This window comes from Alligator sinensis, unplaced genomic scaffold (genome assembly GCF_000455745.1).
Source record: "Alligator sinensis unplaced genomic scaffold, ASM45574v1 scaffold150_1, whole genome shotgun sequence".
In the NCBI taxonomy this organism is placed as follows: Eukaryota; Metazoa; Chordata; order Crocodylia; family Alligatoridae; genus Alligator; species Alligator sinensis.
Genome location: NW_005841840.1, coordinates 3,726,901 through 3,732,204, shown reverse-complemented (window position 1 = coordinate 3,732,204; position 5,304 = coordinate 3,726,901). Strand labels below are relative to the sequence as shown.

The window sequence follows — 5,304 nt, the reverse complement described above, 5'->3', positions numbered from 1 at the left end:
GGCTGCCAGCCGGGATGAAGCAGGGAGAGAGTTGGGGGAGACCCGCAGCTCCATCGCTTGATTGGGGTGGGGACGGGGCTGGGGAAAGGCTGCTCTGGAATCAGATGCCCACCCCCAGCAAGCCGGGGAGCCTGAACTTGAGGGTTACCAGGGCTGGGATCCAGCCTTGAGAAGGACAGAGCTTCAGGGCAAAAAAGCACCCTGCCTTCCAAAATAGCCATGCCTTTCACTTAATGGGCTGTGGGGGATACAGCAGCCCTCTCACTCACCTCCTACCTGGTGTGCTAGATTAGCAGCGCTTTCCTCTCCGGGCTGAATATTGTCCTTAAGGCAGGGGATGGTGTAGGAGGGTGTGAGATGGTGTCTCAGCTTCCTCCTAGCCAAGGGTGTTTGTACCTGAAAGCTTGCAAAGAAGATTTTTTCCCCCAACTGAGTTGGTCTAATAAGAGATATCGGATTTACCCAAAGAACCTTGCCTGCCTATGCCCTTAGACCCAGGGTAGGCAAACTGCGGCCTGCAGGACCCCTAAAAATTTAGAAAATTAATATTTATCTGCCCCTGGCTGCCTGTCATGCAGCCCTCGATGGCTTGCCAAAACTCAGTAAGTGGCCCTCCACCCAAAATAATTGTTTGCCCCTGCCTTAGACCAACACGGCTGCAACCCCTGAGATGGTTTCTGAAATTAATTTGAGCATTCAGCAGATCATGGGCGACTGGTGCCACCTTTGTTGGGGGGGCATGTGCCCCCCCACGACCAGTCATCAACGGGGGGGGGTGTCTCCTGTGGTCAATCTCGCTGACCAGGAAGTGGCTGCGATGCTCCTGGAAGTGGCTGTGCTCCCACTCCCCGGCCGGTGTTCCCACCTGCCCCGCCGTCCATCGCCTAAGCAGGGAGTGTGGCCTGTCAGGGTGCACGTGCACCCCCTATGCATCACCACTGCAGCAGATCAGTGCTTTTCCTTTCAAAACATTTCCTGTGTGGACACCCCCCCCCCCCACTTCATTGTGTTTTAGTAACGGTTTATGTGATGGCCAGCATGGGGAGCCTGTGCTGGATCTGTCAGCAGGGTGTTGGCTGCTCTGGTTCCTGCTTTACCTGTGGCAGGTTAGGGGGTTAGGTCTGTGTCGTGGCGGGGTCAAGGTTAGGCTTATGTAGAGTTTAGATGATGGTTGCATGGGATGGCTTGGGTAAAAATGATCCTGCCTCAGGAAGGTGGTTGGACTAGATGCCCTCTGGAGGTCCCTTCCAGCCCTATGACTCCTAGGAGAGCTGTCATTTCTCAGATAAGGTGAGAACTGTCGTTCCTCAGATAAGGAGGAGCCATACCTTAAGGCACAACAAGTAACAGCTTCGGAAGCCCCACGCACATTTTAAAACACATAGATCGCTTGCTCTTTGCATAGCTGTTTTCTTACCATCACCCCCAATATTCCAATCAGTTGTCAACACCTGTTTTTTCTTATCTTTTTAACTGCATTTTAACTTTATTTTACACTGGCTGGTACTCCAATCCTGTTTCCAAAGAGGTTTTGCTGGGTTTTGGATTAACTTGCCTTGCAAGAAGTTGCTGTCTTCTAAAGGAGTAGAAAGCAGTCTGGTCTTGGAAGCCAAAGGTCTTTATAAAAGTTGCACCAAATATACTTGTTAGGATAGTATTTCTGGAGGCTCTTGAACACGGCTGGATATTCTGTTGCAGCAGCAAGGGCCATGCATTTTACTGACAGGATTCTCCCTCTGGCTGCGGATTCCACTCCACTCCTTGTTTTGAGCTATAGTTAATACATATGTTTAAAATAAAATAATAATAAAAACCCTTCCCTTCACAGCTGCAAATTTCCCTTCCAGCTTCTCTGGTTTCATTCCCAGTTCACAGAAATATTATGTATAAAAAAGCCAGCATTTCCTCAATGTTTTTTCCATGTGCTTAGAGCTGCTTCTTCACACCACTGCTTCCTGATAGAATTGGCTCAGGTAACAACTTTCTTGAGATCGAAGCAATTAAATCTAATGGAAGTGAGGTAGGTTAATATAATACTTAGGGCCCAAATCATTGTGTCTGTGCTTTGGGCACTGCAGAGTGTTGTGAAAAGCTGCTAGCCAGAATGGTATCGTATCATACTCGCTTTGCCCCAATGTGTAGATGAGGATGCAGGTTGTGTGGTTGTTCTGAGTTGAAATGATGGAGTCAAATTCTGCTTTAATTTATCCTATTGTAGATTTTGAATGGCTCTGCTGAAGTCAATGAAAGTAGTCTATAAAGAGAACAGATCTGGCCAACGATCTTTTTTTCGTGCAAGTGCAAGAAGTTTGTTCTCTGCATAGATGTCTCTGGCTTGTTGTGCTTCCTAGTATTTCATTCAAGATACAATTCTAGCTCAAGTCAGCCTTTTTTTTGTATACATGAAAAATGTGGAGAGCAAAATATTTTAAATGTGATCAAGATGAGTTGTCAAGTGTCTGGATGGTTTTTAGTCAGATCAAATGGCTTTTGATGTAGTTTTATTCATCTTTTTTCCTTTTGTTTCTGTCCACAGCATATAAAGGACAATGTTTCTCTTGCTATCTTGGCGGTATCAAATGATAGAAAGTAAAAAGAACACAAAAACAAGCTACTTAAAGAAATTCAGTAATGGGAGCCTAATGTCTTCATCATCTGTCCAGTTGATTAAGACTAGATTATGCTTTATTTCTCATTTGTGCAAAAAAGAAGGTTTGAAGCGAGCTCTTGTGTATTGATGGTAATTAGGTCTCAGTACAGTCAGTAGCATTGCAGTTAGTGGGTTACTTTCACGAAAAGCTAATTTTTCAATCTGTCTTCAGGGTGTAGATCTGTCATAATTTTGCTTTTTTCCCTTACTGTCTTTGCAGCTGTTCAGAGCAGTTTATTATAGTGACACCCCTTAACACTTACAGTTAATGGTCTGTCAGAGTTTGAATTATAAACCCTGTTTACCCAGAGGTTTATAAAATCATACAAAAGCACTCCAGCAGGAAATATGCTATCTATAAGCTTTGACCTGAGGATGCACATTTATTTTTTTTATAATAATTAAAAAAAATCTATTCCTGCTTAACCATTAAAATGAAAAGAGTTTGACGTTTTTAAATGACATTTCTGTCCCCAGCTGTCTGCCAATCAGAAACAACTTCAGGTCAGACTGGATAATAGTACCTTACCATGAACTCCTTTAGTTGGCTACACAGGCATGAAAAGTTGTGTGTGCGCGCGTGCGTGTTTGTGCATGCATGTCTATTTACAACACTGATTTTCAGCCAGGGTGCCAGGACACCTTGGGGTGCTGTGAGATATTTTAAGGGTGCTACAGGGTGCTGCATAATATTAGCACTCTTAGTCGTATAAACAGCTACTCAGGATTCACGGATAAGCCCAGAGATTTCACAGAGGAATCCACAGTGTCAAAAACATTCTAACCTGTTGTGTTTTTTCTGAGTTCTTTGTAACAGAAGAATTGCTCTATTATTTTTAGTAGAAAAAACAAGTGGAAACAAGCTGGCATTTTCCAAGGGTTGCCTTAAATCCAAAAAGGTTGAGAACCAGTGGCCTACAATTTAGTTTATATGGTACAAATTCTATTTTGAGGAAGTCAGCAAAAAATTGGGTTTAGATTTTACCCTCAGTTTGACGTCTGTGCCGTCCCACTGATGTCAGTGTGGAAGAAGAAAGATTTTGGCACTGGCTGTTACTTTAACTAATTCTTGAAGCTTTGTATTTCCTTTTCTAAATTAGTTTCTTACAGTGTTGAGAAAAGAAAAGCACAGCAATACATATTGATAAGAATGGAGGATTTGCTGTACTCTATCAGACCAATTCAAATCCAGTGTGCTGCCTCAGGGGCAGGCAAATATATCAATATCCCTTAATACACCTAGCCAGTGTGTAAAGCTCGCTGTAACTTCACCTCTGCAGAGATTTGTAAACATGAAATTATTCTGAAGCAGCTGTTATTTGCTTTTGATGATCATTTAGTCATTTGTTTGCAAATATTACTAATACTTTGTCCAATATGGATTGTCTCATTTTTCTAGATACTTATAGATCAGAAGCAACATCACAGATTATTAAATGATGTACATTTAAAACTAATCAGAATAATACTTAACAGTTGTACAGTGCTGTACATTCAGTGTGCGGTGCTCATCTACTGAGTTAAAGCCAGATTATAGATCTTGGAGCCAAAGCACTGAATGAAGGGAGAGTAGAGAAACAGTGTTCAAGTGATTTGACAAGTGGTGGTACATCTTTGTAAGATATTTTGTATGTCTTTGTGAGGCTTCATAGGCTCTGAAAAGCATGGTGAGCAGTACCACTTACTGCATACTGTACAAGCATAATATCTTATCAGGGCTGCCCTGATATCGCTAATCATTTTGCCTGTGGTAGTGGTGGATCATCAGGTCATGACTGCTTGCCTCATGTGGATGTGGCTTCACTGGGTGTCTACACATGATATTACTATGCATAAAAGACCTCTCGAATTTTGTGCTTCGTAGTTTATTGCTTCCAGGTATGCCATTTGAAAGTGAACACACTGGAGGGTAGGGAACAATTGCAGGCAGACCTGGACAGGTTGGAAAAGTGGGCAGAACACAATAGGATGAAGTTCCACAAGGACAAATATAGAGTGCTGCACCTAAGGCATAAAAATATCCAGCAGACTTACTGGCTGGGAAATGACCCTCTCAGTCGCACAGAAGCGGAAAGACATCTCAGAGTCATAGTGGACTCCAAGATGAACATGAGTCAGTGCATGAAATCATCAGCAAAGCTTAACCGCACTTTATCATGCATCAGCAGATGCATGACAAATAGAACCAAGGAGGTGATACTTCCCTGCTGTGTGGCATTGGTTAGACCACAGTCGGAGTACTGTGTCCAGTTTTGGGCACCTTACTTCAAGAAGGATGTTGATAGATTTGAGAGGGTCCAGAGGAGGTTCACTCATATGTTTATGGGTTTGCAGGCCAAGCCCTATGAGGAGAGACTAAGGGACCTGGACCTCTTCAGCCTCCGCAAGAGAAGGCTGAGAGGGGATCCTGTGGCCGCCTACAAATTCATTAGGGGGGTGCAGCAAGGAACCGAAGATGCTCTGTTCATCTTTCGGGTAACCTTTTGGGGTAACAAGGAACAATGGTCACAAACTGACAGCAGATTTAGGCTAGACATTAGGAAGAACTTCTTCAGGGTAAGGGTGGCCAAAATTTGGCATAGGCTTCCAAGGGAAGTGGTGCTCTCCCCTACCTTGGGGGGCTTTAAGAGAAGGCTGGATAGGCATCTTGGTGG

At 43.7% G+C, this 5,304-nt stretch overlaps 1 protein-coding gene across 6 annotated transcripts in view; it reads left to right on the top strand.

Moving 5' to 3' along the window:
• Positions 1-5,304, top strand: part of JADE1 (jade family PHD finger 1) — a 59,471-nt gene that overhangs the window by 2,251 nt on the left and 51,916 nt on the right. The window contains exon 1 of one of the 6 annotated variants that reach the window (XM_025204557.1): positions 720-1,290. The exons of the other annotated variants lie outside the window; for them this stretch is intronic. The gene's annotated coding sequence lies outside the window, so the exon portion shown is untranslated. Of the gene's footprint in view, positions 1-719; positions 1,291-5,304 lie in introns of those variants that run through there. 6 annotated transcript variants of the gene reach the window in all.